Source organism: Polypterus senegalus, chromosome 4 (genome assembly GCF_016835505.1).
Source record: "Polypterus senegalus isolate Bchr_013 chromosome 4, ASM1683550v1, whole genome shotgun sequence".
NCBI lineage: Eukaryota > Metazoa > Chordata > Cladistia > Polypteriformes > Polypteridae > Polypterus > Polypterus senegalus.
In genome coordinates, this window is record NC_053157.1 from 80,421,579 (window position 1) to 80,443,628 (window position 22,050).

At 37.0% G+C, this 22,050-nt stretch overlaps 1 protein-coding gene across 7 annotated transcripts in view; it reads left to right on the top strand.

Moving 5' to 3' along the window:
* The window catches only part of slc7a2 (solute carrier family 7 member 2), a 324,691-nt gene that overhangs the window by 97,706 nt on the left and 204,935 nt on the right, over positions 1-22,050 (top strand). For all 7 annotated transcript variants that reach the window (XM_039750935.1, XM_039750942.1, XM_039750937.1 and 4 more), the window contains exon 2: positions 8,861-9,005. The gene's annotated coding sequence lies outside the window, so the exon portion shown is untranslated. The remainder of the gene's footprint in view (positions 1-8,860; positions 9,006-22,050) is intronic.

The following is a 22,050-nucleotide window of genomic DNA, read 5'->3' on the forward strand; positions in this document are numbered from 1 at the left end:
TATATATATATATATATATATATATATATATATATATATAGATATACTTTGTATATCTATATATATAGATATGAGAACAACACTCATATCAATGACAAAACAATTACATTAACAATCATGTTACGTTATTTTTAGAAATTTTTCCTTTTCTTTTCATACCTTCTTTAACACACTACTTCTCGCCATGAACGGTATTCTGCTAGTATATATATATATATATATATATATATATATATATATATATATATATATATATATATATATATATATATATATATATATATATATGCAACCCCAGATGCGGCCAGAATATTAATAAAATCTGCAAATGTACAAAAGAAAAATTAAGTCAAAATCACAAAATCTATAAATATGTAAAAGGAAAATATTTTTTTATTTAATGGAGTAAAAATCATAAAATGAGAAGAAAATATTTACTTGGAGTATTCCCGTTAAACTGAGGTCTACTGTGCTTGATAAGAGACTAAATAAATGATCCATTTGTTTTAACTGACATTCTTATAGATAAATTTTTGTTTTTTTAAATTACTCATTGAAATAACTTAAAAAATCATGTGAAAAGTAAAGTGGTATGCAGTGGGTCCTTGTAACTAGACCTTCAGCTAACTAAATCACCTAAATACAAACATTGGTGTTATGAATAGATAATTTTTTTTTATAGGTTGTTCCTGTGAAAGAAAGTTTACTCGATCAAATATAAAAACCATGACTTTCTTGATATTAAAAACCACAACTTTCTTGATATTTTAGTTTATAATTTAAAAATAGAATAAGAATCTGAAAATATAACAACATCACATCAAAGTTTGACAAATTCTGAAAAGAATGATACCAAACATATATATGTAGGTTATAAATTAAGCCAGATTTAAAGTGTGACAAAAAAGTGACATAAAAAGTCACATAAAATCGTTGCACAAAATCGTTGCACTTTTAGGCTTAGGATTGTATATATATAGAGTAGATATCTGTGTATGTATATATATATATATATATATACGAGGTGTGGCAGAAAAGTAACGAGACTGATTTTTTATTTACCAAAGTTTTTATTTTTTTCAAACATCAATGTTATCCCCTTCAAAGTAGTTCCCTTGGGCAGCTACACACCAATGGAGACGTTGTTCCCACTGTTGGTAGCAGCACTGGAAGTCTTCAACCAGTATGGTCTTTAGCATGTCCGTTACACTCTTTTGGATGTTTTCTAAAGTCCCGAAATGACGTCCTTTGGGGACATTTTTCAGTTTAGGAAAAAGGTGTGTGCATAAGGGGGCTGGGGAACCACAGGAATGCCTTTTGAGGTCAAAAATTCTGTTATGGAGAGGGCAGTGTGACATGGGGCGTTGTCATGATGGAGCATCCATTTGTCTGCAATGTCTGGTCTCACGCGAATGACCCTTTTTCTGACCCTTTCAAGGACGTCTTTATAAAAAACTTGGTTGACAGTTTGTCCTGGAGAAACAAATTCTTTGTGGACGATTCCCCTTTTGTGACGCACAACCAAAAACAAACTTCGCTAATAGCAGTCACAAAAATCACGTAGTTAACGGAAGGAGTTGAAACTCGCACTGAGCTATGGGAGGGTACTGATACACGTGCTCTATCAAGGACAACAGCGCAGCGTTACCAGATCTCTTGCAGTGTTGCCAGTCTCATTACTTTTCTGCCACACCTCGTATATATGTTGAATAGGTGAGCGACAGTAGATGATGGAGCAAATCATTTGCAAATCATCCATGGCTCTGCTTATGCAATAATCCACGACAGACTTCGAGGACAAAGATTCACATCTGATGAAGAGGTGAAGACAGTGGTGCATTCGTGCCTCACAGCTCAGCCTAAAACATTTTTTAATGAAGGAATACAAAAGCTTGTTGACAGATGGACAAAGTGTATTGAAAACCAAGAAGATTATGTTGAAAGAATGATATATTTGTCTTTTCTGAAAGTTGATTAAAATCAATTTTACATTTGGAGTGTGGATATCTTTTAACTAACCATCATATACAGGGTGAGTCAAAATTATGTTAACATTAATGGATTATTTTTATCTCAACCACACTTTTCCAGGCTGATGGATAGGTTGTGGTGGACCATTGCCATGGCCTCCACATTCCCCTGATTTGTCACATTGTGATTTCTGATTATGGGGTATGGTGAAGGAGTGCATGTATAGCAGGAAAGTTTGTGATATCAATGACCTGAAGGACAGAATACGGACTGTGGTATCATCTATTTCCCACAAAATGGTACTGTTGCTCGTTTGTTTTTCTATTTTGAACATGATGGCAAATAGGTTGAGACATTTCTGTGAATCATCTTGCACATATGAAGTATGTTTTGTGAATAAAGTGTTTCCGCCATTCAAATGTTAACATAATTTTGACTCAGCTTGTATATGTAATATATATATTTTTTGTTGTTAATGAAGTGGTGAAAACTATATTTTTTTTAATTAGGCCTTGTTTTTGGTAGATCATTACAGAAAACAATTAAACAATGTGACAGCTTGTAATTATGAGTATTTCATTTTCTTTTATGCCATTGTATTATGGATAAATATTTTTGTATATATTTTATTAGCTAAACTATTTATTTTAAAAGGAATTTTATTTATTTTAGTATTTTATGGTTATTGAACAATAAGTCTAAAGAATTTCATTTTGTTAATTAAAAATGAACAGTTAACACCTGTGGTCTATAGTTTAATTATACACATTGTGGACGTGGCCCGGACACAGACAGGCAGAAATGTTGTAATCCACCACCACACGTTTATTTACAATACTATATACAAGATTAAAGTGCACACAAGCCCCAAAATCCCCAAAGTCCTCGCCAATAGTACATCTGCCTTCACTCTTCGTGCCGCCTTCACTCTCGTCTCCTGCTTTGTCCTGCTTCCACCCGACTCCAGCCTCGAATGAAGGGAGGCGGACCTTTTTATCCACACCCGGATGTGTTCCAGGTTCTCCCCGGCAATCACCAGCCGACACACCCCTGTGTGGCGGAAGTGCCAGCTGTACTCCCGGAAGCTCTCCGGGTGTCCCTTCTTCTCTCCCCCCCAGCACTTCCTGGTGTGGCGGAAGTGCTGAGGTCCAGGGCTCCAAAGGCATCGGGGCGCCCCCTGTCGGTGACCACGGGCCCCTACAGGGTTGGGCTTCCAAGCCCTCTACCCGTGGCCCCCAAAGCAACCAGGGTGGCAGCCCCCACGTGATCCAGGGTGGGCGTAGACCCTCTTCCAGTCCTTCAGGGCGTCCCAGCTGGGTTGTCGTCCCTGGCATCCCTGACAACATACACTTTAATATAAGACATAAAGTTTCTGTGTGTCTGGTTGGATTTTAGTGTAAAATGTTTTTAAAGGGATAAAGGAAAAAAAATCGGAATTAGTATCAGAATTGGATGATCAAGTAACATGTAATTCAGTGATCAGTATCGGCCTTAAAAATCCTGACCAGAGCATCCCTAATTCATATAATATTATAATATAGATTTAGCTTTAAATATAAAAATCTTTTGAAAAAATACCAGTAGAATGCCATGTACTTCTCAGTTCATCAAAAAGCTGTCCCTCAGTGCTTCTGAGTATGCTCAAACTCATTTTTCACTCTGTGTTTGACTTACCTTTGAAAGCATCAGGTACATCAAGAGCAAAAAGCTAAGGTGTTGCCAAGCATCTGTAAGTAAATCATTTCTGGTTAGTTTAACTAAAGAGCTTTATCATCTTTTCTTGCATTTCCAATTCCCTTAAACAGATGGCATGCTGTTTGCTTCAAAGATCTAATGTGAGAACCAGTTAAGATTTATATTAAGGATATGCTGATTGTGAACTTTCATGATCTGTGACTTACTTCGATTTTAAATGTCCTGTAGCAACTGTGAGGTCTGTTGTTACAAAAAGCAAAAGAGTAATGTAGCCTTGAGATACCTTTTTCACCAGCATCCACAAGGTCCATGAAGTCTACAGTGTGGTTTTAACAGTCTGTGAATCAATCCATCCATCCATCCATTTGTCCATTTTCAGAATCTACATACCCCAGCATTAGATGTGTCAAAAACTGTTTGAGGCTACAGTTCATCTCAGAGGACTCACATTTATACAACCATGTGGGGCTAATTTAGGGTCACCAGTCCATTGCAGGTGCTCCACATGCACACACTGACACACTTATTCACATAGAGTCAATTTAGAATTTACAATTAACCTGTCGTGTCCTTTTTTTGGGATGTATAAGGAAAACTGAAATACCCAGAGTAAAACTGAACATAGATATAAGGAAAATATAACAACTCCACAAAGACAGCGACTGTGCTGAATCAGACATGAGTGCAATGAGGCAGTAGCACTAACCTTAAAATCCAGCACTCCCTACCTAAGTATTACAAATAATCCACTCTGGATTAATATGTGAACTGGTGCTGTACTGTTTGCTGTTGATTTGAAACACATGATATGAAATATGAATATCAATACTGTACAGGACAAATAATGTGTTGTAATAAAAAATGTACTCCATATCTTAAAAGACTTGAATTTTGTGCTTGAATCCAAGTAAACCAGGTTTGATAATGAATACGTAAAATATATTAATAGATAATTCATCCATCCATCCATTTCTGAACATGCTTGTGGGAGTTTGTGGGAGTTTGTCTGAGCCTAAGCCTAGCCTAGCATCATTGGGTCCAAGACACAAAACATAAATGTAATTTATAACAGTAAACTATGCCAAACATGCCCACTGCTTCATTTCCACAAAACTTTCCTTCTTTATTCAAAGGTGAGCCACAGGTGTTAATACACATAATGTAATTAAACTACAGGTAGTTTACCATAATATTTTTACTAATGTGTACAACTTTTTTTAAATGTCATAAAATATAGCAGAGTGCTGTTTGCATCCAGTTAAAGGGCAATGAAATTAAAGTCTAATTGGCTTTAATAACAACCCAAAGTTGTTTCAGTAAGCAGCATCTTCCATGAAGCCCTGATGTACGGTAAGTAATGGAGTGATGTGCTGGACATTTTTTCCAATTTTCTATTATAATAAGAGTGTATAACAGACCTTAGTTGATGCAGCTTTGTTAAAATGCATATGTCTGCATTTGCAGGCTTTCAGGCTGATTTGTCATTTTTGTTTACCCTCTGGTAGTCCAGGCTTTGCACAACATTTGGCTCAAACTGTAGACCGTTTACATTGCACTTGCTTCAGCAGATGGCCTTTATCTAATCAACTTATGCACAGTGAAGCTTTAGCCCCAAGATATTCGTCCTTGTTTAAATGGAGGCCATTCCTACTTAGTTTGCCAAGTTGCCTACAAATAGAACATTTTTAAAAATACAAATGGCTCAGATTTTTTTTTTTTTGGTTTTTAGAGCTATACTTTCCTTCAAAGGTTTACATTTTGCTTATAAATAAAGTGAAATCTATCCAAATGTTGTACATTCTCACAGCTTCTTTATCTTGAGAGCAGGAATGGGAAAACTTCAGAATGTTACAGATAACAGCAGGTGGTAGAACCCCCGGGATTATGATGTCAGTTGGCTTTTTACATCCATATAAATATTTTTAAATCATTCTTCATTTTCTGTGAGGGTTTCTGAGGAGCTAGAGCCAATCCTCCTTGTAAAGAACCCATGGCTGAGACTCCTATTAGATTAGAACATCCTTCCACTCCATCACAGTGTTCAGTTTTTTTAAATTTACTTATTCCATTACAGAGTCACAGAGAACTGGAGCTTATTTTGGCAAGAGGCAACACTGAATTCGGGACCATTTTATGCAAAGGAAAATACCCACACTCACTCACAAATGCATATATTAGAATTGCCAGTTGGCCTAACTTGCCTGAATCCAGGAGAGGCACACCAAGCCAAGATCTGAATCTAGGTCTCTATACCACTGTGCTAGCAAAACGTGCTGCTTCAGTCTTTTATTAAAGGAATATTCCATCCAGTGTAATATTTTTTATCTTTTTTAACTCATTTGGTTTGTAGTAATGGCTGAGAAAAATATTTTTTCTCCTGTTTTCGTCTTGAAAGTACTTAACAAAGATTCTAACAGAATGAGACCCAATAGTGACCAGAGCTGGACAAGAGCAAGCAGTGTGAAAAAAACATTCATTGAAGAAAGAAAAAAATTCTCCTTAATTCATGACACATAATACCTATGCCCGTTATTCATTAGTTTGCTAAAAACATGCAAAATGGATGCATTTATTGCTAAACATAATACTTACTTCAGGACAATGCAGTATGCAAAATAGACAGGGAATTGCACTCCCATTATTCTCTGCTTTTGAACTGAAAACAGGATTCTTGACCAGTTAATGAGGGGGAGAACTGCAGGTTAGAGTGCACAAACTACCTGGGGTAAATAACATAAAAATATATAATTTTTAGGTGGAGTATTCCTTTAATTATACTTTGTTTTATTTACTTGATTAATCAAACTAAAAAATTGATGGCTAGGGTATCATATATTTATTTTTAAAAGCCATTAAGAGCAAAAGTAAAGGAATACACTAATATACTAACAGTGCACACTGTTCAGAGCCATTTGTTATCTTGTCAATGGATCGTTATTGGAAAATGGGGACAAAGTGATGGCCTCGACTTTCAAAAAAAGGAGAACAGATGTAATTTCCCCTTTTTAGAGTTGTCGAACACTTGACCTTGGCATGTTTGATTAAGTTGTTGCACTTTAAAAAAGGACAGAAATGTTACAAATGTCTCTACACATTCACTTTATTAAGCTCACCTGCTTATGGAAACAAATAGTCTGTTCTTCTGAACAGTCAATATGTGGCTACATCTCAGCATATAAAGCATGCAGATTTAATAAAAAGGTTATATTGTTATTTTATTGAATATTAGAATGGGATACATGAGTGATCCAAGCATGCCTTTTGTAATTCGTCGTGTCAGTTATGCTTTCTAACATCTCATATGCAGCCCCCATCATCTGATTTCCTCACACTGTAATCTCTATAGTGTACAGAGAGTGAATCAATAAACAAATAATATTCAGTGGGAGACAGTGGCGTGGGTGAAAATGAGAGGGGTCAGAAGGGAATGGATAGACATTAAATCTAATAGAATGACTACAAACATTCAAATAACGACTCTGTTGCGCAAAAGAACATCTTTGAAAGTTCAACACATCAGAAGTCAGAGGTTCTGTGGAAATTAAAGTCCACGCTAGGTTCTACTCTTGTGACTATAATCATAAGACTACAGTGGGCATTGATCAGTAGAGCACAACATTTAAAAAATTTAATCTCTGTGGTGAGACATGCAGCAGGTACTGTAGGTTCAAAATTGGTTGTAAACAGTTTTAATCTATGTCTCAATCCTTTATTGTGTGAAAAGATCAGGCTACTGATTGACGTGTAATAGTGTGGATCATTTTTCCTTGGCATACACTAGGCCTCCTAATACCAGTTGAGCATCATTTAAATGCCAAAATGCATCTAAGCATTATTGTTGACCATGGTATTCCAATCATGAGTATGGTCTGCCCTCATTCAAATGTGTAATTCATAAAATTCTCATCATTTCATGTTGTTTCTACATATATGATAGACACTTCACTTTATTCCAATGACTCACACAACCTCCATTACAGAATGCAACAAAGCCCCTTTGGGATAAGGTGAAATGGAAAGTTTGCAACATGAATGAGCAACCAAAAATATGTTGTAAGTGCACAATGCTATTGTTTCAGCATTGATCAAATCCCTAAGAAGTGTTTCCAACAGCTTGTCTTGTATATGCACAAAACATTACTAAAATATCCTGGAGACAGTAGTGGGTTCAACCAGTACATACTGTATGTCTGTATGCCCTGCACTGGGTTGTAACTTTTGCTGGCTGGATAAGCTGCATCCCCTCATCAGGATTAAGCAGGTTTCATAATGATTGTGTGAATGTAATTTATTGTAATATATAACATCATTAACCATTTAATAAGCAAATGAGTTTCATCAAGACATAATAAATATAATTGAATGTTGTAAATGCTTTAAATGTGCTTTTATAGGCAGTGCTACCTTTACAAACATGCACTGGTTGAAAAAATGGATAATAGGCTTGTATGTTATTATTTTTTAAAACCTAAACCTTTAGAATATTGCAGTTTAACAGAAGAAACATTTTAGGAGGGTTATGTGTGAAGTCAAAATAAGACTATACCTTCTTGCATCAAAATGTATATATCTCAATCTAAGTTAATGTCTAGTTTTTATTTTGTTTTAAACTCCACTGCCTCACTCCAAACGGCCTTCAAATTTTCAGTTATTATGCTTTTTCTTGTATTTTAAAGTTTTTTTCTGTGTTTTTCTTGTCTAAAAGGAAATGGGGAAGATAATGTTTATCCGGGTTTGCTTCCCGGGTCCTCCCTGCGTGGAGTTTGCATGTTCTCCCTGCGTCTGCATGGGTTTCCTCCCACAATCCAAAGACATGTAGGTTAGGTGCATTAGCGATTCTAAAAAAAAATTGCCCTGGGTGTGTGTGTGTGCATGTGTGTGTGTGTGCCCTGCGCTGAGCTGGCGCCATGCCTGGGTTTTGTTTACTGCCTTGCACCGTGTGTTGGCTGGGATTGGCTCCAGCAGACCCCCGTGACACCGTAGTTAGGATATAGCGTGTTGGATATTGGATGGATGATTTGAACATTTTGCAGTACTATTTGTTTTGTGTTCAAATATGTTTTCACATGTCCAGTAATTTTTAGTATACCAGTAAAATGGTTTTTAAAATTTGTACCTCAAGAAGAATTTCATCCAGTGTACTGGATCAGCTGGTTTACTGCCCACTCATAATTCACTTTATATTGGATTACAGGTAGAAACACTGATTTGCACTGTTGAAGATATCACCAGAAGACTGACTTCAGATCCAGGACCAGTCACTATCATTGTGTAGTTTACACATTTACCCCCTTGTTGATTTTCTCTGCTGTCTTCCTACATTTCCAAAGCATCTCAAAGTGAGTAGAGATTTTTGAAAGAGTATTTCTTGTGATTAATCGGTTTCCCTGTTGTTTGTTCCTGCCTTGTGCTCTCCGGAACCAGGGTAGTCTTTCTTAAATTTACAGTAAGCAATGAGCAGAAGTAGCAATTACTGTTGACAGTTTTGTAAAAATTTACCACAGTTTGCACATGCGCAGACTCCAGTGGGAATATTTTCATTTTATTATCTATCTATCCTCTATTTGCCTTGAAACCTCAATACAACAAATGACTTAGTGCTTTGCCTCTGGTTTCCATGGGAATAGACTTAAAGAAACAGCTGTGTTCTGTCTCTCTTGCTTGACTGAATGTTAACATTTTTTGCCAACAGTTAAAAGCAGCGGGAATCATGTTTTTTTTATGTATGTAATTTACTGATTCTACTCAAAATAGCTGATTTTTATGTTAATGTTACATTGGTTTTTGGATGGTTTTGAGATGTATTTGTTAACATTGCTTGTTCATGGTTCAGGAGTCCTGGTTTGAATCTTGAACCCAGTTATTGTCATCTTTAATTTAAATGTACACATGTCAGTGTTGGTTTTTATCAACACACTCTGATCTTTTTTAAACATCCCCAAAGATATTTAAGTTACATTAGTTAGCAATTCTAAACTGGCTGCATGTGATTGTGGGTATATGCATGAGTGAGCCCTGTGATGGACTGTTGCCTTGCTCAAACTGGTTTTCCACTATGTACACAGTGCTGCTGGATTATGCTTTAGACTCTTGCATCAGTGAACTGAATTAAATGGAGTTGAGACTGTTGTGTTACTGTCCATTCAGTGCCTTAAGTCAACCTACTATATTTTGGAAGATGCCCTTCCATGTTTTAAACTCTTTTATTCTATTATAAGGCTACATAGCATCATCAGATGTATGTCACCCTCAGTCACACACTCAAATTTCCTAACTTGTACCTAACAAATTTAGAGTCTCTCTTTTACTTAAGATGCACATCTGTATGATTTGGCAATAAAAGGACGGTTTGGAAAATACTCAAGCAGAACTGAGGGGAAAGTGTGTAAATTCCCCACAGAGACTGACCAGGCTAGGGGTCAGAGCTCAGTCCCTGGTACTGGGTGAAGCTGCCCTCACCACTGTGCTACTGGGCTTGAGGCATAAGGAAGGAGAAAGAACAGGAAGAGACATTTATCAGTGCTTACATGTTCTTGTGCAAATGACAGCTTTTGTGCTTTCCTAATAAGCATGGATTCCATCAAAAAGTAGTTTTTTTTTATTTATATAAAGTAGTTAGACTTTAGGCTTGTGTTTGTAAAGTTCTAACAGGTACAGCCCATGGTATACGAAATGAAGGACCACACCCAGAACACACCCATGCTGAAGGGAGTCTAATTCTTATCAGTTATGGGAGTGCCTGGGAGTCCTCTGTGAGCATTCTGAGAGTACAGTATTGGTTGCCAGTAAAATCGTTCATGCCAAAACATTTTCATATTAAATTCTAGTGATCTCTTAAGTGTACAGTATTCAGTATTAATGAGGCAATTCAATCTGGAGCTTTGTGTAGAGGCTGAAATTGATATTATTGATTTATCCATTTTAATAATAGTTTAATTTACATGTTAGAGGATTTTTAAATGATGCTTGTGCACAGGTAAATAAGCAGCTTATTATAACATGTCAAAATCCTTCAACATTTGTTGATAGCAGTTATATGTGAAGAGTAAATTTGAAAAATATCTTTATTTTGAATATTAGTAGTTATGTCAACAAATTATATATTTGCTTGTCTTCTATCATTTAGACAAGTAGAATATTTTTATGGAGATTATTTGTAAAGTTGGCAGGAATCATGGCAAGAGTAACAGCAAAATCAGAGTTCAAAGTTTAAAAAGAAACAAAATAAAATCAAAAATAGCATTAATAAATGTAGAAAAAAATTCACATGGTAATGTTGCATACTGTGAACAGTAACTTTGGACAACATATAGGGCATATAGGGCAGTGCTTTATGATACCCAAGATCTTTCATGTTGTTATGGATGGAGACGATATGCTGTTTGTTCACTGATTTATGTTATTGATGTAATTTATTATAAACATGGTTGTTAAGTACAGTATTCTAAAATGCAGCTAATTTTGGCCATGTGTATAGAATTAGATGAAATTTAATAAATTAGAAAAATTCTACATGTTAATAAAGGCTAATAAGAATTATTAGTTAATAAATTTGAATGGAATTTCACGTCTTACTGGCTTTTTTTCAATGTAAGGAGCAATGTGACATGATGAAAATACTGTATATGAATTAAGTGACTCCCTTACAAAATGTATTATATTGTATATCAAAATATATTTTAAAATATGTTGTGAAACACTTCATGGATAAATATATTATATTGCAGTTTACTATAATATATTTAAAAATAGGTAAATTATTGCCATTTTTGTATATTGCAATATATTTTCCATCCATCCATTCATCCATCCATCCATTCATCATCCAACCCGCTATATCCCAACTACAGGGTCATGGGAATCTGCTGGAGCCAATCCCAGCCAACACAGGGTGCAAGGCAGGAAACAAACCCCGGGCAGGGCACCAGCCCACCACAATATTGCAATATATTTTACAAAATACAAAAATATATTTGTTAATATATTTTAAAATGCTAGGAATAACATACTGCAAGATATATTTTAGGAAGTATATATTTTCAAATCTATACATATAAAAGGCAAAGCCCTCACTGACTCATCACTAATTCTCCCACTTTCCATATAGGTGGGAAGCTGAAATTTCGTGTGCTCATTCCTTGCAGTGTACTTACAAAGGTTAGGTGTGTTTCATGTCCTATTCAACACCCAAGTGGGGGTAACAGGTGTTCCCCCTAAACTGCATATATACATAGGGGAAACTCCTCCTCACTATTTCTGCGACTTCCAATATACGTAGGAAGCCCAAATTTCCCACGCTCATCCTTTACACTGTACATACTGTGAGACTTGCCCGGACACCACCAGTCGGAGACCACATCTTTATAAAAGTCACACGTATATTTAACATCAAATAAACACAGGAATAAAGTCCAGAACAACACATGATGCACACAGCAATCAATCACCACAATAATCCTTCTTTTCTTACTCTGTCCTTAGCCGCCAATCTCCGTCTGGGAGCTTCGTCCTGGTCCCTCTCCCGACTCTAGCTCCCCGACTGTTAGGAGGCGGGCCCTTTTATTCCCGCCTGGATGCATTCCAGGTGGCTGGAACGAACTTCCGCAGCACTTCCTGGTGTGGCGGAAGTGCTGCCCTTTGCCCCGGAAGCACTCTGGGCGTCCCTGGCAGGTTCCTCCGCCATCTTGCAGAATGTGGCGGAAATAAAGTTCTCCCGAGTTCTAAAAGGCTTAAGGCGCCCCCTGGCGGTGGCCACGGGTCCCAACGAGTTGGAAAGTCTCTCCTCCTCTCCCATGGTCCTCTCCTGCTCCAGGGCGGTTGTGTCCTCCTGACCCGGAAGCTTTTAATGTCTCTATTCGGTCCCTCCAGGCATCCTGGCCAGGTAAGAACCCCAGACATCTGTGACAATACAAATGTTAAGTATGTTTCATTTTGCACCATGCCCATTAACGGACTTTCGAAAATAACATCTTATTTTTGGCAGTTCTCACCATTATGCTGTAAGGAACTTTCAGAACTGACCTCTCCTTTTGGCAGTTTCATTCCTTATTTCCATTAACAAAGGATTTATTTCACGGCAGAGACACACAAGGGCCGCCCCCGCTTCCACTTCCTTTTTCCGCATGGCCGCTGTCCACGCATCTACCACGTGGTTGGCTCCCTGCCTATATACATTAACAACATCCCGCGTTCATGTGCCTCCTCACTCGCTTCCTTACTTTCCTCGGCTGTTCGTTGTGCTCACTGCTCCCTTTTTCTTTACTCCACCACTTCAAGCCTGTTATTGTTGGCCTTGCTTCACATCTTCCTGCTGGTGACTCCTGCCTTTTCGTTTACTAAACCGCTTTAAAGCTGTCATTGTTGCGTTTCCTTACTTCCTCACATCTCCCTCCTTGTGACTGTTGCCTTTTCTTTTACTCCACCGCTTCAAGGCTGTCATTGTTGTGCTTCCTTACTTGCACACGTATGTCTTCCTGGTGCTAACTGCTGCTTTTCATTCCCTGCTCCACCGGTTCTCGCCTTCTTTTGTACTTTCTTTTTCAACAGGTGCAAGTTTACCTCGAATAATATGTCTATTCCGGTGATAACCGTCGATCACAATTTCACCGATCCGTACCCACACCTGCCAGCATGTCTGAAGTCATGCCTATGGCCTAGGACCATCATTCTTACCTTAAGAATAAACATGAGGGTTTGAACTGCGGCAAAAAAGCTGGAGAGTTCGCTGCTCTCCTCATCAAAATAGGTGATGGCAATTTAATTGAGCAGAGCTGTAGCTGTAAAATCAATGTTCCTAACAATCTCTGTCTCCATGAGAATACCTTTCAAACCCTTATTGAAAATGTTTACCCCAGCCTACGAAATCTGCATGAAAGGGACTTCTCATGGTTGAGGGAGAGAGCTATTCTAACACCAAAAAATGACATGACTTTACATATAAACACCATTTTACTTCACCAACTAACTTCTGAAACAAAAACATATAAGTCTGTCGACTCTGTTATAGAACTAGAGTACGCGGTGCACTATCTGGTAGAATTACTTCACACTCTTAATCCTCTGGGCATGCCTCCTTTTGAAGGTCAGCGCACCAATTATGTTACTATGAAACTTACAATCACCAAAACTTTGTAATGGCACCAGGCTTCAGATAATATCTCTGCACAAGAGCCTCATTGAGGCAACTGTCTTCACTGGAACTGGCTCAGGGGAGACTGTATTTATTCCTCTCATCCCTCTCATACCCTCTGACCTCCCATTCCAATTCAAACGCCTCCAATTTCCAGTACGGGTCTGCTTCGGTATGACAATAAATAAGTCACAGGGCCAAACTCTGAAAAAGGTCAGCATTGATTTGACACAAGATTGCCTCTCACATGGCCAACTGTACGCTGCATGCTCAAGACAGCTTGGTCATTTTACAGCCCGAGGGCAGAACTGCAAATGTCATTTACAAAGAGATTCCTTACATCCTAAAAATGTGCATTTCTCATACACAACATTTACAATCATAAATTAAACTCTTTACAATCATCAAATTCACTCTATTCTAAAATAAACCTACGACAATTACATTGACAATCATGTTACGTTAATTTTAAAATGTTTCCTTTTCTTTTTTATAACTTCTTTAACACACTACTTCTCCGCTGCGAAGCATTGGTATTTTGCTAGTGTACTATAAATGGTAGTTATACTGGATAATATATTGTACAGCATATATTTCAAGATATTTGTTATGTATAACGCAGTATATTTAAAAATCTATATATATAATTCACTAAGGCAAGACACCCATGGAAAGCGGCGTGGATTCACTAAGCCGCCGACAAGTAAGACACCTATGGCGCACGCAGGAAGGAGCCACGCCCACCAACTCCAAGACCATTGGATACGACGACAACTTGCAGAGCCACACCCACCAACTCGGACGCGACGACACAGAAAAAACGGCGTCATTTATATTTGTCTGTTGTAGAGGCCACATGCACCTCTGAGCCATGTTGACTGTTCATAGAGGCATGTTTCTCGCGGAGGTGAATCGCCATATGCAGCGTGTAAAACGGTTTTGCAGGGTATCCCATGGGATCCTTAAAACAATCCTTTACAACTGAGGTTAAAACACAATGAAGTAAGCAGTCTTTAAAACCCGAGTTTTCGGTTACGATGCACAACCGCGTGCACCATAGCAAACTGTTTTACACGCTACATACAGCAATTTGCATCTGCAACAAATATGCGTCTTCTTAGATGCTCCTGCAGGAACATGGAAGACGTTTCTCCGTCCACCAACACTCCTTATTTCAACAATCCTCTGGAAGATGGAACAAGAGAATCAGAGGAGGGACAAAAGTGATCGGTGTTCTCACATCAACCCGTTTTAGACAACCGTGTCTTTCTAGAAGTGTTTAGCATTCAATACATAATTATGCATGAGATTGAGCGTGTGTCTACCCGGCGCAGAGAGGTGTGGGTAAGCCGTTGAACCCCATTCGGGCTGCAAACCGTGGAATTCCCACTAAGTGCGACTCATATTCTCCCACTGCTTACGTCCCTACCCTTTGTACACACCCCCCTCCCACTGCGCTACTACCGTGGTCGGTTGTCTTGGTGGGTTACTGTAATAAAATGTTCAAGTACTACCATTACTAATCTTATAAAAAATGTTTGCTGTTATAAAGTTATAAAAAAGAAATAATTAAAATCCCAACACTAAAAAGGGGTTAAGCTTTATTAAAATGTCTTCTGCTTTGTCTAACCTACTCAGACTTTTCAGAAAAGTCAGAGAGTATGTTAAACAAAAAATAACACATGGAGCACAGTCAAAACTATTACAAAACGAATAATTTAAGAGCCTAAATAGAATTGAGCTCTGAATTAGGAACATCATTCCATACATCGCTTTCTTCCTTAATCATCTTCAAATAGTAACAAAGTTACTAAAAGTATCCTCTTTTAGTTCCTGGAAATTTCTTCTTAGTTGTATCTCTTAAAATAAAGAAGGAGTAAAGTTTTTTTATTATACTAAACGTTTATTCTTGAAAATATTGAAGTGGTTTGTTATTTTTTTGAATGACAAGCAGTGTACAATATTAATTAAATCTAATATTTTACTGTACTGTTTTACCAATATTGGTATTTCATTTTTTTTTTATCCAAGGATTTCTTCTTTCCTTACTGCCATGAAATTTACTTTTGGAAACAGTCTGAGTAGCAAGGTTCTAGCAAAAGAACTGCTCGACGTTTATGCTTCAGTGTTCTTTGACACGGTAACACCATGACCAGGGACAATGTCAACTAAACAAAAAATTTAAAGTGATGTAGGAATATTGGAGCTATTTATCAGAAATGCAATCCACCCATCTTAAAATGACTAAAAACATGCAATGAGGTTGTATAAGACTAAGAAATTGTATAAAGTGTTTCTGAGCATGTCATCCATTTTATTCTTACTGAAAGTCTGAACTCAACAGGGAATAAGTTGTTGATGAAGTGGTGGGATAGTGCAACTTGGATTCTGTATTTCTAAACAGTTGGAGAATGTTGCAGTTTCTAGAAAATTAGGATAATTGAACTCCTTGTGCACTGCACCGAAAACATCTAATGTATGAAACAAATTACATTTTTCCATCATTAACTACTCTTTTACAATGTCTTCTTTCATCTTCATTTCACGTTGGATTTGTAAAGCTACAGCTCTTACCACATTGTGCCCCAACAGACAGTTCCATTTAAACATCAACATTTTTCATGTTAAAGTTTGCACTTTTTTGTGAACATGTTTATAAGTGATAAGTAAAAAACTAGTTTTCTGTTCCTGTTTTCAAAAATAAATATAAATAAAAGTTAAATGAAACAAACTATCAGTACCATACAAAAAACTAATGTACTTTTTCAGAAGTGCTCTTCAGACCTGCAGTTTTTCAGAATGATCGCTCAAACTTAGTTTCTACACTTCATTATATTTTTAAACAATTCAGCCTGTATTTATAAGATTTAAAAAATTTTAGTATTATAGTTTTTTTGATTTTTTTTTGAAGAAAAATAATCCAGTTATATGCAGTGTGGTATGTCATAGTATGTAAACAGGAATCATCCACGAAGGAAGACAGTTTCCGTTGAAGTGTTACTCTGCATTGAAAGTTTCAAAGAGCTTTGATATGGATGATAATAACAGGTGAGACTATACACATTGCAATATATTTTATGTTTGTTAAATCAGCATACGGTTAGTATTTACAATTGTATGTTCAAACTTAATTGCAGAAAAAGAAGATGGTCATACATTTACATCAGGTCCTCTAAAGAAATACTGGACAAAGCAATAATATCATGGACACAAAGATTACAGATTGGTATTGTACTAATATAAAATATTATTGTAATTACTATACATATTTAATATTTTCTTTAGTAGAATTATATTTATAACTGTGTCATTGTTTTTCTTTAGCAGTATAGAGATTTGAATAGAACAGGAAAACACACAGGTATGCTTTTTTAAAATTTTTATTTTATTATTCAAATTTTTTGTTTCAGTTTGTAAAGTTGATATTTTCAGAACTAACATTTTAATTAAATATAAGTGAATGTGTAACCCCTTTCCTGTTATCAGCCAAGACTGATAACATAGACACTATGGGACATATTTTCTGCAAAAAAGGAAATGAAAATTAAAATTATAAAATGAAAATGCAATCTCACTTTTGCCATTTATTTTTTCCAATTCTACATGCAAGAATGCTGCAAAGATTAAAAATGAAATGAAATAACATCATTTTCAAAAATGAAAAGCAAAATGCAGATAAGCACTGGTGCTACCTGCTGCTCCATAAATGTTCATTTTCCACTTTGCATTTTCATTTTCAAACTCTCAATATATTGGCTCCAGCAGACAGCCATGACCCTGTAGTTAGGATATAGTGGGTTGGTTAATGGATGGATGGAAACTCTCAATATGCAAATATATTTTAATTAGCCTGGGTCAATTTGTGGGGCTTTGTACATCGATTTCCCACAATTCTTTGTAGTTACTTCGATTAATAGAATACTTCTCACTTTGATTGTCATGTGAATTTGATCATTTTACCTCCGTACTTAGCTTCACAGTAAAACATTTATGCATATATGATCAGATATTTTTGTTTAAGAAATTACCTTTATCGTGCCTAGAACTTTACTTTAACCTTTAGCTTTAAACACAATCCCCACTGTAGCTACTTCTTTTCCAGGTTCCCAAAATTGAGCAGCTACTGAGTTCACCCTGCATGAGTCAAGCACGTAACAAAAGAAATTTCTCAGTCCAGTTTGTTTTAAAAGGTTAGTGAAAATTTAAAAAGAAAAACACATCATACAAATTCAGAAAAATATTATTACACAACTATACTAATAAAAGGCAAAGCCCTCACTGACTGACTGACTCATCACTAATTCTCCAACTTCCCGTGTAGGTAGAAGGCTGAAATTTGGCAGGCTCATTCCTTACAGTTTACTTACAAAAGTTAAGCAGGTTTCATTTTGAAATTCTATGGATAACGGTCGACAACGTCCGCCATGTTGAAATTTCTTATTTATGGCCCTATCTTCACAAAATTTTGTAGGCGGCTTCCCTGCGCTAACCGAAACCGATGTACATATGTATATGGTTGCCATATTGAACTTTCCAACGGTCTTTGTTACTCATGGGCCCATCTTCAAGAAATTTGGTACGCGGGTTCCCAACGCTAACTGAATCCTACTTACATACATAGCCTGCAGCTCGGTCACCGTGTAAGGCAGCGTTGGGTCCCCCATCCCAACGCCTCCCACGTTGTTGGCTGCCTGCCTATATAAGGCCATCCGTCGCTCCGGTCTCTTCATTCCCTTCCTTGCTTCGCCACGGGATTCACGTCTCCCTGCTAATAACTACAGCCTTTTTATTTAATCCACGGCTTCTCCGCCGTTTTATTGTTTGTTTATTACGATTATAGTTATTGTGTAGGTATTTTAGACTTACTTTACATTGTTCAGGTACCCATTTCCTTTATCGTTCCAACCATACCCCCATTAACATGTCTATCGAGGTGATCACCATCGATCAAAGAACTGTCACTTACCGAGTGGTTTCCATGCCCGGAGATGGCACCTGCCTTTTCCATTCTCTTGCATTACATATTTCACGGCCATATCAGGCTCACTCTTGATATCCGGAGGAACATTGTGTCTTATGTATTTAATGACTGGGACAGGTTCAAGGTGTGGACTGATGACGGTACAGGAGATAATTATACTACACAAGAGCACTATAAGAGTAAAATGCTTAAGCCCTTCACCTATGGTTCTGCATGTGAGTTGATGGCTGCCTCTGAATTGTTCCGTTGTCGCTTTCAAGAGTACCAAAATGGTCAAATATTTTACACCTTTGGACAACCGCCAATGCCTCTTAAACATCTTGGATTCACAGGTGACGATTTCAGTAGTGGACACTTTGATGTTTATGAATGTTTAAACTCTCAAAAGCTGGACACGAAGTTATCGATGAAACCGGTTGTATGCTTACAACGCTTGACAGATGCCGAATGTCACTTCAACACTACAAGTCCTGCAAATACCGTCGTAATTGGAACAAACCATGAAACTCAAACCGATTATGACTGCAGCAATCCAGGCTGTGAGATATGAGGCAAGATTGCTTTTCACACGACCAACTGTACGTTGCATGCTCAAGAGTAAGCTCAGCGCACAGCTTGGTCATATTACAACCGGAGGACCGAACTGACAACGTGGTATACAAAGAGAATAATTATTGGTATATTTTCCTTCAGTTTAAAAAGGTTTACTTTTCTTCTTAATAAAAATTTTAAGGCAGTACTTCGCTGCTGCGAAGCGTGGGTATTTTGCTAGTGCTGAATAAAATGTAACTTCAGTTACTTTTTATATGTAAAAGTTGTGCTATTTCTCCATGGCAAACTTAAATAGGCTTCAATTAATAATTAAACAGAATGTTAAGTATGTATGGTAAAGTATGCCTTCTCAACTGCAAGGCAGATCATAAACTGAGGCTAATCTGTAGTCAGAGGGACAAGAAATAGATAGATAGATAGATAGATAGATAGATAGATAGATAGATAGATAGATAGATAGATAGATAGATAGATAGATAGATAGATAGAGCAACAAGAGTGATAAAAATGCAGGTATAACACACAATAACTTTGTATAATGTTAACATTTACCCCGGGTGGAATTGAATGGTCGCATAGTTTGTGGGAGGAACGATCTTTTCAGTATGTCAATGGAGCAGGACAGTCACAGCTGTCTGTCGCTGAAGCTGCTCCTCTGTCTGGAAATTATACTGTTAAGTGGATGCAGTGGATTCTCCATGATTGACAGGAGCCTGCTCAGCGCCCGTCGCTCTGCCACAGATGTCAAACTGTCCAGCTCCATGCCTACAATAGAGTCTGCCTTCCTTACCAGTTTGTCCAGGCGTTAGGCATCCCTCTTCTTTATACTGCCTCCCCAGCACACCACTACGTAGAAGAGGGTGCTCGCCACAACCGTCTGATCTTATTGCAGATGTTGAAAGACAGCAGCCTTCTAAGGAAGTATAGTAAATAATTTTGAATATTCCATTTATCATTTAACTTGTGAGGGTTTGGGGGGCAAGGGGTGAGGGTTAGAGCATTTTCTATGCTCTAATATATTTAGGCAAACATTTTAACATAACTAAGAAAGTACTTCTTTCAATTTAACATAACGTTACTAAAAATGGTTCTTACACACACACTTAATTCTTGTTTCACTCTCCTAAACAATCAAGTCACCAAAACAACAGACGATTTAATCAAGTAATTTAACTTTAATGATTTAATCATTTTGACCTTAAAAGAAATTAAATGATTCTAATTATTATATACATAAAGTAAAACTAACAATTATTTTTTTTGTTTATATTGATTTTATTAAAATCAAATAACATTCCATACAAGCAAGTCAAATTTAACAAAACTAGGTTTTAAACAAATCAATCCCCACCCATGAGAAAGAGACCTAGCCTAGCAGAGTGAAACTTTAATAATAGTAATAATTGTAAAACTAGCAATTCTGCAATAAATATAATTTCATATACTGTGTACAGCTCTTAATATCCTAATAATAATGGTAAGATTATTATGATTGATTAGTTATATACATTACAGTCGTGATGAAGGTAATTTCATTGAAACAATTATCTGATCACATACACATACAAATATAAAGATAATATGAAATGATATAAAAATAATGCAGTTCAAAAATATTTTTGCACCTTCTTCTTCTTCTTTCTGCTGCTCCCATTAAGGGTTGCTATAGCAGATCATCTTGTTACATATCTTCCTATCCTCTGTATCTTGCTCTGTTACACCCATCACCAGCATGTCTTCTCTTAACACATTTCCATAAACCTTCTCTTAGGCCTTCCTTTTCTTCTGTTGCATGGCAGCTCTATCTTTAACATCCTTTTCCCTATATATCCAGCATCTCTCCTCTGCACATGTCCAAACCAACACAATCTCTCCTCTCTGACTTTGTCTTCCAACTGTCCAATCTGAGCTGACCCTCTAATGTACTCCTTTCTAGTCCTGTCCATCCTCGTCACACCCAATGCAGATCTTAGCATCTTTAACTTTGTCACCTCCGACTCTGTCTCCTGCATCTGGTCAGTGTCACCATCTCCAATCCATATAACAATGCTTGTCTCACTACTGTCCTGTAGACCTTTCCTTTCACTCTTGCTGATAAACGTCTGTCACAAATTACTCCTGACACTCTTCTCCCCCCATTCCACCCTGCCTGCACTCTCTTTTCCACCTTTCTTCCACAATCCCCGTTACTCTGTACTGTTGCTCCCAACTGTTTAAACTCATTCACCTTCGCCAACTTGTGCTTGAAAGTTTGTGAACCCTTTAGAATTTTCTATATTTCTGCATAAACCTAAAACATCAACAGATTTTCACTCAAGTCCCAAAAATTAATAAAGAGAAACCAGTTAAACAAATGAGACAAAAATATTATACTTAGTCATTTATTTATTGAGGAAAATGATCGAATATTACATATTTGTGAGTGGCAAAAGTATGTGAAACTCTAGCATTAGCAGTTAATTTGGAGGTGAAATTAGAATCAGGTGTTTTCAAACAATGGGATGACAATCAGGTGTTAGTGGGTACCCTGTGTTATTTAAAGAACAGGGATCTATCAAAGTCTGCTCTTCACAACACATGTTTGTGGAAGTGTATCATGGCATGAACAAACAAGATTTCTGAGGACCTCGGGCTGGAAAAAGAGTTGTTGATGCTCATCAGGCTGGAAAAGGTTACAAAACCATCTCTAAAGAGTTTGGACTCCACCAATCCACAGTCAGAC